An 18,568-nucleotide genomic window follows, 5' to 3' on the forward strand; every position below is an offset into this window, starting at 1 on the left:
CAAGTTTAACACAAATAAAAGGAAGTTCCTCTTCATACAGCGCACAGTCAAACTGTGGAACTCCTTGCGTGAAGTGGTTGTGAAGAGGTTGTGAAGGCTAGAACTATAACAGGGTTTAAAAGAGAACTGGATAAATTCATGGAGGTTAAGTCCATTAATGGCTATTAGCCAGGATGGGTAAGGAATGGTGTCCCTAGCCTCTGTTTGTCAGAGGGTGGAGATGGATGGCAGGAGAGAGATCACTTGATCATTACCTGTTAGATTCACTCCCTCTGGGGCACCTGGCATTGGTCACTGTCGGTAGACAGGATACTGGGCTGGATGGACCTTTGGTCTGACCTGATACGGCCTTTCTTATGTTCTTAAGAGCTACACAGAACCCTCCTCCCACCCCAAGCTGCCCCGGCGCTTACACTATGGGAGATATCCCAGAACTGAATGGCTTACGCTAAGGACAAGTTACTTTTTCCAGTTCCTGGTCTGTTATTCCCAGAACCAGCAGAAGCGGAGACTTCTTCAAAGCAGACACCGAACAAAAAAAAACAAAAAAAAAAAAAATACAAACAACTTCCTAGACATGCAGCTTCAATTATCAATGCTTGTGCCCCATGCATTTGTAGATTTCATTCTGACTGATTTCAGGGCCGGGATCAAAACTTCAGGAACCAAACTGGCTGAGAGAAAACAGTACAGCTCCATGAGGTTCTTTAGAAGGGATCTCCCTTAGTGCAGGTCACTGAGGCAAAAGATTGTTCATCTTATTGTTACAACATCCCCCCAACTCACCATCATCCCATTTTTGTGCTGTATCCTGTCACCTAAATTGTGAGCTCTTATGGACAGGGCCTGTCTTTGGTTAGGTTTGTACCATGCCTAGCGCAACAAGACATTTATCGAGGTTCCTCATTATTATTGTATTACAAATAAGAGGATTGTAAAACCTGTATTAAACAGAGGTAGGAAAGGCAAGCCCACGCTGTTTAGTACCAATAAAAAGAAATGAGAGGGTGTGATGCGGTGTACCAGGCATTTGCTGCCCCTTGCCAGAGACCCTGCTGCCTTGATGCACCACGCCCCAGAAAGTGACCCTTTAAGAAAAGGAGGGCAGAAAGTTTGGGACCTGTGGGGTTGCCTAGAAAGACCTCCCAGGTTCAGCTGCATGTAAAACCAGCAACAGTTAGAAGGGCCGGGAGAGCAGGTTGCAGCCAATGAGGGCCCAGCAGACCAAATAAGAAGGGCTGGCTGCTTCTATCAAATGGCAGTTCCTGGGTGAGCCAGGAGAGGAAGGATGGATTTTCTCTCTACTATAACCCAAAAAGACAGGCCAGGTCAGGGCCCATTGCTGGCCACACTTTGCACTTAGGTCACTGAGAGACTGTGATTTACTCTGTGAATGGAAGGCCTGGATGGGCCAACCTGAGCTAGACATGGGCCAGGATACTGAAATCTAGGTGAGCTCATGAGACACCCCTTGGCTCAGGCAAGCCAGTCACAGAGGCGAATGAAGGTAGCACTATACAAGTCAGCAGGGTGCTTTAAAGGTTAAAAGCAAATTGGAAAATGAACTGGCTGCAAGTTGCTGTCAACTTCTACCTCCTACTGCAAGATTCAGTATCCCTAATGTCAAGAGCTTCTGATAGGTCCCAACTCCTAACATTAGTTTCAATTGACGGGGGTGAAAAATATGACCAGAAAGTTTCAGCAAGGTATCTACACAATATAAAAGCTACGCTAATGCAGCATGAGCAGCAACAATGGTCAAGGTGAAGGCCTGAAATGAACATTAGGCCCCCAAGGCAGCAAAGGCTGCAGAGGGGAAGTTGATTACAGAAACCGGAAACCACAGATGCAAGACTTATTCTGAACCTACAGAACCACTTCCTGAGAAAGGCTGGCTTTAATTTATGCCCTTTTAATTCTCTGTCCCCACTTTAGCCAGCTTTTCTGAAGCAGAAAGGTTTGAGAGGGGTGAACATTAGAGAGGTAACGACATCTTCCATTCATAAGCACCCAAGAGCTATGGGGCTTACCCCAGTTATCGGAAAAGACTGCCAGCCTGGGCATAGAATCTACTCATCCACACCTCAGGCCACTAAACGAGTCACCCCCGGCTTTAGGGTTTATCCCAACCATCCAATGCACTTGGGTCTGCAAAGTCCAACTGGTGGTTTCACAAGGACTGGTTCCAGCAAGTTTTCCAGGTTTCCCATAGCACTAGTGTACTCAGCGCTGAACAAGACACAAAAGAGATTTCCCAGAAGAGCTCAGTTCCCATTTAGGCACCAAAATAAGTGGCCAGATTTTCTGAAGAGTTCAGCATGCTGGATGCAGAGCTCTATGGTCAGACTTGGAGAGGGTGTTGCTGGGACGGGAGCTGCTGAGCTCTTTTGGTCAGCTGGCCCTTATTTACATGTAGGTGCCTTCATGGGAGCGGAGCAATTCTAGAAATCTGGCCTCTGTTGTGGGTAGGTACTGAGCACTTGGGAGGCAGGGAACCGAATTGGCCCCGAGTTCTTAAGGAGCTAGCCCAAAATGCAGACAGTCCCTACCTGAAGAGGTGACAATGTGAGCAGGACAGAAAAAGGGGTATTTTTTGGAGAGAGATGCTCTAATTTAAAAGGAATTACTTTGGGGAAGTTCGACGGCCTCTGTTATACAAGAGGTCAGTCTGGATGATCAGAACGGTCCCATCTGGCCTTGGAATCTATCAATGTAAGGTAGGAGAGGGTGGACTGAAGTCCAGGAGGAGGATTATCTGGCACATTTGGGTGTATGCTTTTTTTCCCATATAGTTCACTATCTACTTGCTCCTTGTCGGCAGCACCGAAGGAGAGAGCCTTTGGGGTGATTATTGGAGGGAAGAAGGAACAGCGGTTTGGTGAACTGGAAATGGGCAGGTATCACCCACACAGCAGGGTGAATGGCAGGGGTAGAGTTAGAACAATTGCAAAGTTCTCCAAGACCTTCAAATGGCAGAGACACTCTAAAGGGCAGAGTATTAGTCCCTTCACTACCTCCTGCCACACAGCAGCTAAATAGCTTCCCCTTCTGGCAAGCTGGCCGAGAGCATGGAATCCAAGTGCCACAGTCAGTCCCAGGAAAACCGGTGCGACTCCACTGAAATAATTGTCCTATGCCCGTTTATACCAGGGCTGAAACCGGGTCTCACAGTGTACAAAATCCTTTAGGAGGAGACTCTTCCATGCAGCCGTGAGCTGTAAAATCTATTACACAAAGGGAACCACGGCCAATGGGAGCTGCAGGGGCGGCACCTGTGGACAGGGCAGCGCACAGAGCCACCTGGCCGTGCCTCCGCGTAGGAGACAGAGGGGGGACATGCCGCTGCTTCGGGAGCTGTTGAGATAAGCGCCGCCCGGAGCCTGCACCCGAACCCCCTCCTGCGCCCCAACCCTCTGCCTCAGCCCTGATCCCCCTCCCGCCCTCCAAACCCCTCAGTCCCAGGACTGAGCACCCTCCCATACCCTGAACTCCTCATTTCTGGCCCCACCCCAGAGCCCACACCCCAACCCCTAATTTTGTGAGCATTCATGGCCTGCCAGACAATTTCCATATCTAGATGTGGCCCTCAGGCCAAAAAGTTTGCCCACCTCTGCTACAGACACATACACACCTCTTGTTAGTGCAAGATTCTGGATAGGAATTAGAAACATTTATTTAAAAAAATAGTATTTTTTTCTGATTTATTAGCAACTTTAGTGGCTTTTGTAACCCCACACATCACATATTCTTATGCAAATGTAACACACACACCCCTCCTGGGTGTGGTGCTCTGTCCCCTCTAGTGGCAGAGAGACCACTTAGAGGTTAATGAGTCTGCTACAGCCTTAGCTAAGGACCATGTGGCTTTTAGCTCATACAGTAGAGGCTCATGCATTTAGCTCCAGAATTCCCAGGTTCGATTCCGCCCACCGACAATCAGGGTCTGTCGGTGTTACACAAACGTCATTGACATAACACTGAAAAGCAGTTACTTCTAGGCATGAAAGGTTGCTCTTTAAACAGAGCAGAGCAACATTATGGAGAAGCCACTGTAGCAGTTAGCTAGTTAGAAGCAGGACTATGAGATACTGGGGGGAAAAAACCTTGATCTTGTTTCTTTTGCTTACCTTTAAGTTGACTTGTCTGTACTGTCAAAGTTTCAGCCAGGAACCAGAGTGACTTAAGGGAGGTAGACCCACTGTGCTGTGAGTGCTGAGAAAGAATAAAATATATATATATGTAATCTTGGTCTCTGCAGTTTTTGTCTCTTCATTTTCTATCCAGAGATGAGTAGTTACAAGACACAGTCCATTACCTAACCCAGATAGGTATTTCTGGTCAGACCACAGAGTAGCCCAGGAAACTAGATGTTTTCCCACTTAGCAGCTCACCTCCCCGCAGAATCTAAATCTTAATGCATCCCATGTATGAATTTATGCCATAAATTGTGCCTTCCAACTCACTCCACAGATGTGCATCCTAGCATGGTTTGGTTCACCCTGGAACCAAAGCCAGCTGTTCTATTACTATCACAGAAGCTAAATAAGAACCCTTGGGGCATTCATTCTGCATTGTGTAGTTCCTCTACGCTAAACTGGAATGTATTATGGTTTTATTGTCTATTTCTCTCTGAAAGGGCTCATTTCATTTGGGCACGAGTGTCATTAAAAGAGCAACAATATGATGGGCTGTTTTTAGAAACAAGTTCTGCTCAGCCGCTGACACGGATATCAATCGCATCCGTTCAAAAGAGACTTTGTACCGCAGATTCTGGGCTTTTAAAATCTAAATATAACCTGGATGTTTACTCCTGTGGGGAGAAGTCTCATGAGGCTGTTAGCGAGTTGCTGTAACTATGCCTTAGTGTGGGAGCCATACTTCAAAGAGCAAATATAGCATCACATCACCTGTTATTTGCCCGATTCCGAGCTCAGTTTTACCAGGGCAAAAGACAGGGATGCCCGTGCAGCTCTTTTCATAGAATCATAGAATATCAGGGTTGGAAGGGACCTCAGGTCATCTAGTCCAACCCCCTGCTCAAAGCAGGACCAATCCCCCACTAAATCATCCCAGCCAGGGCTTTGTCAAGCCTGACCTTAAAAAAAAAAAATTAAATTTACATCAGAATGTGGCTATATGTATACAAGTTCAATGCAGTGTTACAATCCCATGGTTAGTTACAAGAAGGCTGGGGGAGGGACGGGGTAGAGAGAATGTTATAGTTCAACAATAAATAACTTTGTTGTGTTGTACCTGTATGTCCTGTAGCATATACTTATATCCGTATGCCTATCTTATGGCATTATGGAACAATTGTAGCTGCTCTATAGTTCAGGTTGGAGACAGCTTTCCCATTATAGACTGATTTAGCAAGAGACTTAAGTGCATGCCTAGCCCCACTGGCTTCAATGGGACATTGCATGTACCTAATTACTTTGCTGGATCATGGCCTACTAGACGAGACACAGAACCGGCCTACTGCCTTTACAAAACACAGAAGATATTCCAGGGCTTTTCTCTCTCTCTTTGTTTTGCCTAGTCTGTCTGTGTCACATAAAACCAATCTTTGATCTCAAGCACTTACAGCGGAAAGGTGCGGTTGTTTCCCAGTTGTGTTCTGAAAACACACATTGTCCGAAACTGCCCCCCAGCCACAAGCTTAGAGTGCTTTGAGAGGGTATTTTTCGTAAGTGAAGGTTGCCTGATTACTTAATTTTAGAGGAATGAACACAATAAAAGGAACAAAACTAAAACTTCTCTATCCTTTCTACCAGTTTTTATGAATCTCCATATAGAATTCTACAGCTAGGATAGGGTTTTTATTCAGTTCTGCAGATCCTTCCCCATAAATTGTCTCCTAATTCAGCATCTAATTTCAGAAGACTAAACTGTGATACTGTGCTTAGTCAGGTTAATGAAGGGCTCATTAGTGACGCGGAATCAGACAGGAAATTGTGTCTTATTTTGACTCTCACACAGGAAGCAGAACCCCACAACCAATAATGCCATTACCACAAAGAGTTAGGAGCCTGTGGTGTGATCAGGGGATTTCCAGAAAACTCTACCACAAAATTTTGCTGTGTGCCAACTGGAACCCAAAAGGCACAAAATTATGTAAATTGCTTGGACTGGCCATACGTTTCAAGTAACAGCACTGGAAATTAAGCCTGAATTAAAGCGACACTGTTGTATCAAATCTGGCCTAGCACTTTATTGCAAATGTGATACCAGTAGAAGCATTTCCAGGATACTTTCTTAAAACCATTACAAAAGGGTTTTGTTTTCTTAAATCACTCCCCAGCAAAGTTTCCAGTACCACCCTTCAGACGCTCCCGTACTTCACAGAAAAGTTTAATAGATACAAGTGAAACAGACTACTTTTTACTTCTCAGCAAGCACAATGAAAACAGCCTAAATACGTAGCATAGATAGTGAAAGGGCAAAAAGTTAAGCTGTTCAGTCAGTAAGAGGATATTTGTAACATAGTAGGTATTTGTGGACTGCATTACAAAAATCTGAGACACAAGGTGGGTAAGGTCATATCTTTTATTGGACCAACTTCTGTTCAAGAGACAAGCTTTCGAGCCACACAGAGCTCTTCTTCAGATCTTTCATTTACAGAAGTTGGTCCAATAAAATATATGACCTCACCCACCTTGTCTCTCTAATATCCTGGGAGTAACACGGCTACAATACTGCATAGGGTTAAAAATCTGAGTTGTTATAAAACCCTGGGCACATCACCTCCAGATTCCAGACCAAGAATTCGAAACAACCAAATGAAGAGACTGCTTCCAGAGACTCCATTTCAGGTTTGCACAGTGTTTAGAGCATTCTGGGAGTTTAGAAAGTGCTGTGTGAATACATATCAAGGCAGGTGCAATCAATAGGGTTCAGTTATGTACTGTATTGTTGAGATAGGGTTGGGCATCTGACTTGTCCAAAAATAATCATGCAATTGACCGGTCAGACTTTGGTAAATGGTAAAATATTTTAACATACTAATTTATTAGAATAGTAACAAAAAAAGGAGAAAGACTTTATGGTCTTCAACTGGCTTAGCCCTAAATAGATGCTTATGCCTAATTACAAAAAACAAGTTACTTAGAGTTATGTTAAACTCAGAAAAATGAGTTTAAACAACACACAAATGAAATGAAGTGCAAAAAAAATTGAAAGAATTATCTTTTTAGCAATATTAGGTTAGCATTTCCATATCAACATTATTCATGACTGAACAGTTACAAAAACAAAAAGAAAAATGAAGTTAACAGAAATAAAACAAACTATAAAAGAAAAAAGTCATTTTAAAATTCATTTATGCTGGGTAGGCAGTCGGACACATCTTCGGGCATCTTGATGGCACCACGTTCCAATCAAAAAGCTAACTCCCACCCACCTCAGGGCCTTCTTGCCAGAATATTTGACGTGGTGAACTAGACAGTCAATTGACTGGCTTGCCAAGTCTATTGTTGAGTCTTAATTCCTGAATTGGAGGAGCTCCCACTACCTAGGAATACACCTACACAAAGAGCTCATTTAGATTTGTCCTGAACACGTATACAAAATGCACGCACAAACTGGTACAGTGAGTGAAGGAGGCCAGATTTACCAGGCGTCTCCACCCAGCTCAGAGATCACCAGTTTTGACTGCCTGCTCCAGAAACGGCACAGCAACCTCTAACAACCAGCAGGGGAACTGCAACCCACTCTGGTGAAACCTGCAGCGGTTCACGTGATGGTGACAGTGTACAATATGCCTGACAGACTGTAATTTAGAGGATAAACTTCTTGGACATCAGCTGCTTCCTGCTCACTCCTTGTGAGCAGTGGTAATTAGAATGGAGCTATTGAACATAAGAACACAAAAACGGCCATACTGGGTCAAATCAAAGGTCCATCTAGCCCAGTATCCTGTCTTCTGACAGTGGCCAATGCCAGGTGCCCCAGAGGAAATGAACAGAACAGGTAATCAGCAAATGATCCATCCCCTGTCGCTCATTCTTAGCTTCTGGTGGAGATTACAGGTCACTCAGAACAGATGTTAAGATTTTAAATTGCAAAATCATTTTAAGAACAGATGGTTACAGACTTCGCAATTTTCGTACAGATCTAAACTTTGCTAGGTGTTAAAGCAACTAAGTTTGGCATCTAACAAAAAGCATCAGTCTTCACTGCAGACTATTTAAATGCCACATTTCAGCTATCAAACTTCAGCTGGTTTTGAGCAAAGTGCAATTAGAAATTTTTTACAACAGGAAAGGTAGCGTTTTCCTCTTCACAAAACTCGAAAGGCTGATGGGATGGTTTAAGCTAGAGCTAGTCCAAAGAATTGATGGAATAACTTATCAGAATATGCTGATTCATTAAAATCTAAACGTTTCGCAGGAGTGCGTTGATTCAGACTAAATTTGATGGAAAATTTTGAAACAGTTCAGAACTAGCATGAGGCAATTCATTTTTACTTTCCATTTTTTCAACTTGATCAAAAAACATATTACGACATCAAAACAAAATGTTTTTGTTAAGGTGGTTTCAATGTTTCTGAATTGAAACATTTGGAATTTCTGTTCCACAGAATATCTTGCAATTTCTACTTTTTATACCAATTCTGGACAAAACTTCAAAACGTGACCGTTTCCCACAGGACGAAAATTCCATTTTCCAATCAGCTGTTTCATCCATTTACCTGCCACAACAGGAATTTAGACCCTGCAGGTTCCTTTTGCATCTTGCCTGTTGTAGCTAAAGTCATAGACATCAAATACAACGTAAGGGACAGAGCTTCCTCAGCTGTGTTAAACATTAGTCAGACAGACTGAGAACCTTTGCTTTATCTACCACTAGAGAAGTTTACTGTACCTCAAGAACTGGTTTAAATAGATTAGATATTCAGCAAGTTTAAGAACCACATCAATCTCAACTCTTGCACTGTGAACCACTTTACTGCTATCCTAGACATAGACACACTGGAACGGTTCAAATAGGCCTAGACTACTTATCTCTTTATGCATCTGTAGCCTATTGAAATCTCAAAATCCACTGCTTTCAAAATCCTTATCAGAAACTGTGAATTAAGTAACCAGAGAGCATTACAACCAAAGCAATTTAGAACAGTACTAGCACGGACATGAACCACGCCATTTCAGCATAACTAGTGTGGACACACTTGAACCAGTTTAAGCACACAATCTATTCTTTAATGTAGACACAGGCCTTCAGATTAAGACTTGGCAAATAAAAAGCAATTTAGTTCACCTGTCAGGAAAAAGCTATACATAACCTCACTAGCCAACACAAAGCTGCATTATGCCACCATTAGCAATAAATGCTTTTGGCCTAACCCCTCACCTCCTGGGATTGGATAAAGAGACCGCGTCCATGCAGTAGAACATTGCCAACCAACCCCAAACTGAAATGCTGCAACGGTACACATTAACAATTCTGATCAAGACGACACACAGGTGGAGGTTTTCAAAGCAACGCAGGGCAGTTAACCATTAAAATTAATGGAAGACAGAGTTACATTCCCCTGCGCTGCTTTGACGATCACAACACTGGGATGTTGCAGGATGGCTGTCGGGGCAGCCAAGTGACACGCTTGCTGTACCAACGATCTCCGATTCCAGCTGGGTTACACAGGAAGGCAGACGTTGCCTAAACACAGAGTTCAGGGACATATCTTTGGAGGTGCCAAGCAGCCAATTGGGAACTGCAGGTGCCCAGCACCTCTGCAGATCAGGCCCTTGCAGTAAGTGGGGTCATGCTGGCCCCAAAGTTGAAGGGGGACAAGAAGATGTCCTAACCCTGTTGCTCCACCTTGAATTTCCTGTATCTTACTCCCTCAATTCCTCAGCTCCCATCCTCTCCCCTGGAGCTCTCGCTCCTCCCCTTCCCAAGTTACCCCCCTCCCTGGCTCCCCTTCTGACTTGGCCTCACCCTTTCCCACCAGTACCTGCTCCCCTTGAGCTTTGAGAAGTGACAGAAGATTCCCCTCCCTCATCCTCCACCTGCTGGAAGCCAGAATCTCCTCCGCCCCCACCATCTTATGCCTGCTGGAGGGAAATGGCCTTACCTTTACCACTCACCTAGCTAGTCTGTGCAGCTCGGCAGCTGTCGGGTGGCTTGACAAGTGGCGAGGGAGTTAGAGAGAGAGAGAGCGCGAGCGAGAGAGCGAGCGAGCACTGGACGTTGCCGTCCTCTTACAAGACATCTTATCCCCTATGGCACTGCCACACCCACACACCTACCCTCAGTTGAGGGGGAATATTCTTCCCCCACTTCCCTGTATCTTTAAGCCCATATTTATAGGCATCACACTCTGACACCCAAACACACTAAAATTAGTGGAAACTTCTGCCTAGTTCTTGAGGAAATAATTGACAGGCACAAGCGTTAGAAAGTCTGATTCTGACTTATGACTCAAAGGCACCAGGCCTCAAAAAAAGGCATTTGCAAACGGAGGCCATAAAGATGAGGAAGGAGTTCTGACAGTTCTAGGAGCTTGATTGCCGCACATGCTACCAAGCCACTGCTCAAAGAGTAGAAGGTTGGTAAAAGTTGTAGGTGCTGCTGCCAGTAAGGATGTCCCCCTTCCGCCACCCAGGTAGCGGGCAAAAGGGGAGATTTTAAGGTCAGAAAGGACCGCTGTGACCATCTGTTCTGACCTCCTGCAGAACACAGGTCAGAAACTTTCAACCAGCCATTCCGGCAGTGGAAGGAGTTAGTTTTCACATCTGTAACAGGAAAGTGTATCAAACCAGGTAGCTCGCAGCCAAATTATTTTTTTATTATTTGTATTAGCGCGCATCTTTTAGAAAGACATCCACAGTCTCAATTTAAAGACTTCAAGTGATGGAGAGTTTTCCATTTCCATACCCCAGATTACTGTTGAGAAGTTAAAGCTGGGGAAAAAAAAATCAAGCTAGAAATAAGCCACAACTTCTAACTATTGGACCTTGTCTGCTCAGTTAGAGCTCTGCTGCACATAGGCACATATCAATTATGATCAGCATCTTCTCTTTGATAAGCTACATAGATTGTCTCAGTGCAAGACATGTTGGCAAGTTACAGTAGCTGTGTTTTTAGTTTTGTGCTACCACTTATAGACGCCATGGGTGCTGTAGGGTTTGGGTTATTTTTTAAAATATTTTAATTAAAGCACCTAATTGTCACAGCAAGAGGTACTATAGAAATTACATACCAAAAAAAGTCAACGGAGCAGCACCAATTTATACCAGCTGAGGGCCTAGCCTGCAGGTTTTAATGACATAATTACACAGTACTTCATCCACAGATGCCTGCCTCCTTCAGTGCACAAAATGCAGCAGCAGCACTTTTGCCCGGGACCCATTCAGTGACACAATGAGCATGTGTCAAATATACAGCTAAGGGTAGCATAAAATCCCTCCTTACCTGTAAAGGGTTAAGAAGCTCAAATAACCTGGTTGGCACCTGACCAAAAGGACCAATAAGGGGAGAAGATACTTTCAAATCTGTGGGGGAAGGTTTTTGTTTTCGTGTTCCTTTGTTCTCTCCGAGACAGTGAGGAACCAGGGCAGGGAAAAATACATTTCCCTAAACCATAGCTGAACTAAGCATCTAATATTACAGAAATAGTAAGTAATAGCAAGGAAATGCACTAGATTATCTTTTGTTTTAGCTTGTGAATTTTCCCTGTGCTAAGAGGAAGGTTTATCCCTGTTTTTTTAACTTTAAAGTTTTGCCTAGAGGGGAAATCTTCTGTGTTTGGAATCTTTTTTGTTACCCTGTAAAGTTATCTTCCATCCTGATTTTACAGAGGTGATTCTTTTATGTTTTTTTAAATAAACTTCTTTTAAGAATCTGATTGTTTTTCAGTGTCCTAAAGACCCAAGGGGTTTGATCTGTGCTCACTTTGTAACCAATAGGTTAGGATATTATTCTCAAGCCTCCCCAGGAAAGGGGGTATAAGGGCTTGGGAGGATATTTTGGGGGAGGTAGGGCTCCAAGTGGCCCTCCCTGAATGTTTGTTTAATATCACTTGGTGGTGGCAGCGATACCAAGGGCAAGGAAGGAATTTGTACCTTGGGGAAGTTTTTAACCTAAGCTGGTAGAAATAAGCTTAGGGGGTCATTCATGCGGGTCCCCACATCTGTATCCTAGAGTTTAGAGTGGGGAGGGAACCCTGACAACATGACACGCTGACTGAAGATGCTAGAGCAGTGCGTGTGCAGTGTTAATAGACGGTTGAGGGTTTGGGAGCAACAAGCCAAGAACAAGCTGCAATGAGCTGAGGAAAGATGGGAAGTGGCAGTTTTCACCAGTTCCGAATGCAGCTAAATATGAACATATTTACATTAGGCAGGGAGGGGGGGCGGAAGAGACACACCACACACCTCGCTGACCCCAGGGCTATCTCCCTGCCAAATTTCAAAGCCCTGGTGCAAACTATGGAGGCGCTAGGGCACTTAATTGTTCACACTTCATTATGGGGAAAAAAAGTGTTAAGCAGCCTAAATAGAGGGGGTCACTGCCACTCCCCCAGTAATACACACTTCCACATAAACTGGTCTCTTTGATGGGGTCTGATAATAAATATTTGATAAAATGTATCAGTATCTCAGGTCATATTTGCTGGCACAAATTCCATTGATAAGAAGGTATCAACCATGAAGATCTGGCCTTGGTGCAGGTCAAAGCTTAGGCTATGTCTACAATACCGCGGTAAATCGACCTATGCTATGCAACTCCAACTATGTGAATAACGTAGCTGGAGTCGATGTACCTTAAGTCGAGATACTGCGGGGGGAGGAGGGATGTCGATGGGAGAAAATCTCCCATGGACTTACCTTACTCTTCTCGTCAGGGGTAGGGTACAGGGGTTGACTGGAGAGCGATCTGCTGTCGATTTGGTGGGTCTTTACTAGACCCACTAAATCGATTGCTGGTGGATCGATCTCAGAGCATCAATCCCGGCTATAGCGTAGATCTGTCCTTAGAGAAGTTCCTCTGTTGAGCCAGCCAGCCTTGGTCTCTTTCTTCTCCCTCGGGAAGGCTATGTAGGTCACAGCAGTGTTCGTGTCTGGGAGGAAAGATGGTCACAAAAAGACACCAAACTGAGAGTTAAGGAAATCAGGATTATAGTCTCAGCTCTCCCACAGAGCCCTTCTGTGGCAACTCAAGCCTTCCGTGCCTCAGTTTCCCATCCATCAAACTGGGACAATGCTTCCCTACCAGCTTCACAGGCATGTTGGAGAGGCTAAGCTCATTCATATCTGCAAATTGCTTGAAGAGCCTCAGATCTAAAGTGTTCTAGGAGGTTAAAATGTTTTATTAATGAGCAAAATGTCTATTCATTCAACACTACCCACTCTGTATGCGGATCAGACGGTCTATCGTTGTCCGTCTGTTTAAGAGAGTGCAGTTCAGTTTGAAGAACAGAGAGACCATAGGCAGCCTAAGATCTCTCAGCTCTCAATTGGGGCACAACCTGGTCACTTGCTTGGGGTCAGGAACAAGTCATGGAGTAGCATTACACATCTTCTATTAGAAGATTTTTCTTTTGCTTACCTACAGCATAGGCCACTACCAGAGACAGAATATAGAATTAGATGGACCTGCCGTGGCAGTTTCTGTACCAAAGTTCCCAATGCGCAACATTTAACAGGCAAGAGTAAAGGTGATGACTTTGTTGCCTGGGAGCCAGAAACAATCAAGTACTACTTATGGCCTTGGGCAAGTCCCTTATACTCTCTGCCTCAGTTTTGACATCCTTAAGGTGGGGAGGGGGGTGTGTGAAGAGGAGCATTTACCTAACTGTGACAGGGATGTTGGAGAACTAATCAGAGCATTTTAAAGATGACCTCTGTATGTAAATGCCAAGTTTTTCAGTCAGTCACTCACACTGCATTAATTCAAATTATGAATGTTTGGTGCTTAGATACCACAATGGAGTGGGTGTGTGGGTGTGTGTGTGTGTGTGTGTGTGTGTGTGTGTAGTTTGTCGGTTTGACGATGACGTTTTCATGCTCTCTTTTTGTGCGTTCTGGGGTGACGCATGCTCATGAGCAGATCAGGTAGACAAAGTCCTTGGTGAGCATCTTGGTAGCGATAGCAGTAGTATGACGTTTTTCCCTTGCAGCTAACAGTCGATTATTTCTGTCCTCTTGAAAGGCTTGGAAAGCTCTGAGTGCTGTGTGTTGCCATGCTAGTTTATTTAACACAGGCTTCTCAAGGTCATCCGGTTTTATTGCCCCGAAGTGTGTGCTGTTCTCGATGCTGTCCTTGTAGTGCCTTCTGCGTCGGCCTTGATTCCAGTGTCCTTGTGCCAATTCTCCATAAAAAATGTTTTTGGGGAGTCGATATTTAGGCATCCTAATGATGTGTCCAACCCAGCATAGTTGGGCTTTTAGCAGCATGGCCTCGATGCTTGTGGCATTTGACTTTTGGACAACTTCCAGGTTGGTAATTTTGTCCTGCCAACGGATCCCCATAATGGCACGCAGAGACTGCATATGGAAGGCCTCTAGCTGTTTGATATGCCGTTTGTATGGTGTCCAGGTCTCACAGCTGTAGAGGAGAGATGTGAGCACAATAGCATGATAAAGTTTTATTTTTGTTGAGAGGGTTATTGTTGTGGGATTTCAGGAATTCGTTACATAACTTTCCTAATGACTGAAGCTTTCTGTATCCTGTTCGTGATCTTTGTCAAGAGATCCATCACTGGAGATGTTGCTGCCGAGACAGATAAAACTACCAACTTGCTTTAGTTGGATTCTACTGATGGATATACTAGGGGATATAGCATGGAGCGGTGAAGATGATTGGTGCAACCCCACAGTTTTTTCCAGACTGATTCTGAGGCCAAACAATTTTGATGCTTCAGCAAAGTGATCTACGATGCACGGGAGATTTCCCTCTGTGTGTGCCAGGAGGGCACAATCATCCGCAAAGAGTGCTTCTGTTACTTTTGTTTTTGCTTTAAGCCTTGTAAGATTGAAGACTGAGCCGTCGTGTCTGTATCTGATGTAGATGCCTCTGTTGAGCCCATTGGTAGCTTGGTTGAGAACTTGGGTGAAGAAGAGGTTGAACAGTACAGGGGCTAGGACACAGCTTTGTTTGACTCCATTTGATATGGGAAAGGAGTCAGTGAGGTCTCCCTAAAAAAAGGACCTGACCTTGCATCCCCTCGTGGAAATAAGCCAGTTTTGGTGGGCAACCAAGTTTGCTGAGGATGATCCATAATCCTTCTCTATTGACTGTATCAAATACTTTTGTCAGAACGATGAAAACACTAAACAGATTCATGTTTTGTTCGATACATTTTTCTTGTATTTGCCTGGTACTGAAAATCAGGTCTATGGTGCTACGACCAGGTCTGAATCTGCACTGAGTCTCAGGTAGATTGCCTTCTGAGACAGATGAAGTCAGTTGGTTCAGGAGGACACACGCAAAGATTTTTTCAGTGAAAGATAGGCAAGATATCCCACAGTAGTTATTGCAGACCATTTTCCTCGCTTTTTTTTTTTTTATTAAAAGAAAGGAATAATTGTGGCATCTTTGAAGTCTTGGGGCATTTCTTCATTGTCCCAGATGTCAGTAAAGATCCGCTGGAGTGTTACCACCACCTTTGGACCTGCAGATTTATATATTTCTGCCAGTATTCCATCTCTGCCTGAGGACTTTCCTGAGCTCATCAAACTGATTGCCTTTTCTATTTCTTCAAGTGAGGGCGGTAAGTCAAGGTGGTGCTGAATAGGCTTTTGAGGTATCTGATTAATAGCACTTGTTTCAAGGGAGGATGGTTTGTTCAGAAGTTGACTGAAATGTTCAGCCCATTTCTGTTCCATGCCATGTTGGTCTTTGAGGACTATCCTGCTATTAGCCATCATGGGGGAACCTGTGCCGACCATTGAAAGTCCATAGACTAGCTTCAAGGAATCAAAGAACTTTGTTTCATTTGTTTCCACATACATTTGAGTGTCTTCTGCTACCGTCTCCCACCATTTATCTTGTATCAAGCACACTTGTCTTTGTGCCGTGCTTTCTTTGTTGGTTTTTTTAAATCCGTCTCTCTTTGAGGTGGACTGAATATCACCTTGCCAGATTTGGAAAGCTTCATTTTTTCTTTCAAGAGTACTGTGATTTCCTCATCATTTTCATCAAAAATAGTCACGGTGAGCCCTTTTTTTCCAATCCAAAGATGTCAGTTGCAGTTTTTTGTACTGTCTCTCTGAATTCCTCCCATGAGACAGGGTTATCACCAAGGCTGGTTTCTAGTGCATTTTGTAGCTTGTCTCAATAGGATGCATGGTTTAATTTAACAATATCAGGGGACGTCTTGATTGGTTTGTGGGCATTTCAGGCAAGTGGGTACAATATGTAGATTCAGTATTGACCTAATCATTCTATGATCCGTCCAACATTCTGCTCCACGCATGGCTCTGGTGATCCTGACGTCCCTTATGTCACATTGTCGGACAATGATATAATCTATTAGATGCCATTGTTTGGATCTGGGGTGCATCCATGTAGTTTTATATTTGTCTGCCTGTGTGAAGATGGTATTTGTAATTGTCAGGCTACGTTCTCCACACTTGCTTAGGAGTAGACCATTTTCATTCATTTTTCCAATGCCATTTTTTCCAATGCCACCTTGCCAGTTGCTGTTATCTTTACCTTCTCTTGCATTGAACTCTTCTAGGATGATTAGTTTGTCACTTCGTGGTGTTGACTTGATGAGAGAGTCGAGATCAGAGTAAAACTGTTCCTTCGCATCGTCAGGGCTTGTTAAGATGGGCACATAGGCACATACTAGAAAGAATAGTAAATATGGCAGGCGACCAGCTTGGCTAAACAGTGAAATCCTTGCTGACCTTAAACGCAAAAAAGAAGCTTACAAGAAGTGGAAGATTGGACAAATGACCAGGGAGGAGTATAAAAATATTGCTCAGGCATGCAGGAGTGAAATCAGAAGGCCAAATCACACTTGGAGTTGCAGTTAACAAGAGATGTTAAGAGCAACAAGAAGGGTTTCTTCAGGTATGTTAGCAACAAGAAGAAAGTCAAGGAAAGTGTGGGCCCCTTACTGAATGAGGGAGGCAACCTAGTGACCGAGGATGTGGAAAAAGCTAATGAACTCAATGATTTTTTTTGCCTCGGTCTTCACGAACAAGGTCAACTCCCAGACTGCTGCACTGGGCAGCACAGTATGGGGAGAAGGTGACCAGCCCTCTGTGGAAAAATAAGTGGTTCGGGACTATTTAGAAAAACTGGACGAGCACAAGTCCATGGGGCCGGATGCGCTGCATCGGAGGGTGCTAAAGGAGTTGGCGGATGTGATTGCAGAGCCATTGGCCATTATCTTTGAAAACTCATGGCACTCAGGGGAGGTCCCAGATGACTGGAAAAAGGCTAATGTAGTGCCCATCTTTAAAAAAGGGAAGAAGGAGGATCCGGGGAACTACAGGCCAGTCAGCCTCACCTCAGTCCCTGGAAAAATCATGGAGTAGGTCCTCAAGGAATCAATTCTGAAGCACTTCAAGGAGAGGAAAGTGATCAGGAACAGTCAACATGGATTCACCAAGGGGAAGTCGTGCCTGACTAACCTAATTGCCTTCTATGATGAGATGAGGGGAAAGCAGTGGATGTGTTATTCCTTGACTTTAGCAAAGCTTTTGATACGGTCTCCCACAGTATTCTTGCTGCCAAGTTAAAGAAGTATAGGCTGGATAAATGAACTGTAAGGTGGATAGAAAGCTGGCTAGATCGTTGGGCTCAATGGGTAGTGATCAATGGCTCCATGTCTAGTTGGCAGCCGGTTTCAAGCGGAGTGCCCCAAGGGTCGGTCCTGAGGCCAGTTTTGTTTAATATCTTTATTAATGATCTGGAGGATGGTGTGGACTGCACTCTCAGCAAGTTTGCAGAGGACACTAAACTAGGAGGCGTTGTAGATACACTAGAGGGTAGGGATCGGATACAGAGGGACCTAGACAAATTAGAGGATTGGGCCAAAAAAAAACCTGATGAGGTTCAACAAGGACAAGTGCAGAGTCCTGCACTTGGGGCCGAAGAATCCTATGCACTGCTACAGACTAGGGACCAAATGGCTAGATAGCAGTTCTGCAGAAAAGGACCTAGGGGTCACAGTGGACGAGAAGCTGGATAGGAGTCAACAGTGTGCTCTTGTTGCCAAGAAGGCTAATGGCATTTTGGGCTGGATAAGTAGGGGCATTGCCAGCAGATCAAGGGACGTGATCATTCCCCTCTATTCAACATTGGTGAGGCCTCATCTGGAATACTGTGTCCAGTTTGGGCCCCACACTACAAGAAAGATGTGGAAAAATTGGAAAGAGTCCAGCAGAGGGCAACAAAAATGATTAGGAGTCTGGAGCACATGACTTATGAAAAGAGGCTGAAGGAACTGGGATTGTTTAGTCTGCAGAAGAGAAGAATGAGGGGGGATTTGATAGCTGCTTTCAACTACCAGAAGGGGGGGTCCAAAGAGGATGGAGATCGGCAGTTCTCAGTGGTGGCAGATGACAGAACAAGGAGCAATGGTCTCAAGTTGCAGTGTGGGAGGTCTAGG

At 44.4% G+C, this 18,568-nt stretch overlaps 1 protein-coding gene across 3 annotated transcripts in view; it reads right to left on the reverse strand.

The window, feature by feature from the left end:
* GDPD5 (glycerophosphodiester phosphodiesterase domain containing 5) overlaps positions 1-18,568 on the reverse strand; it is a 327,641-nt gene that overhangs the window by 243,401 nt on the left and 65,672 nt on the right. For 2 of the 3 annotated variants that reach the window (XM_054015850.1, XM_054015847.1), the window contains exon 2: positions 4,128-4,212. The exons of the other annotated variant lie outside the window; for it this stretch is intronic. The gene's annotated coding sequence lies outside the window, so the exon portion shown is untranslated. The remainder of the gene's footprint in view (positions 1-4,127; positions 4,213-18,568) is intronic. 3 annotated transcript variants of the gene reach the window in all.

This window comes from Malaclemys terrapin, chromosome 1 (genome assembly GCF_027887155.1).
Source record: "Malaclemys terrapin pileata isolate rMalTer1 chromosome 1, rMalTer1.hap1, whole genome shotgun sequence".
NCBI classification, from domain to species: Eukaryota; Metazoa; Chordata; order Testudines; family Emydidae; genus Malaclemys; species Malaclemys terrapin.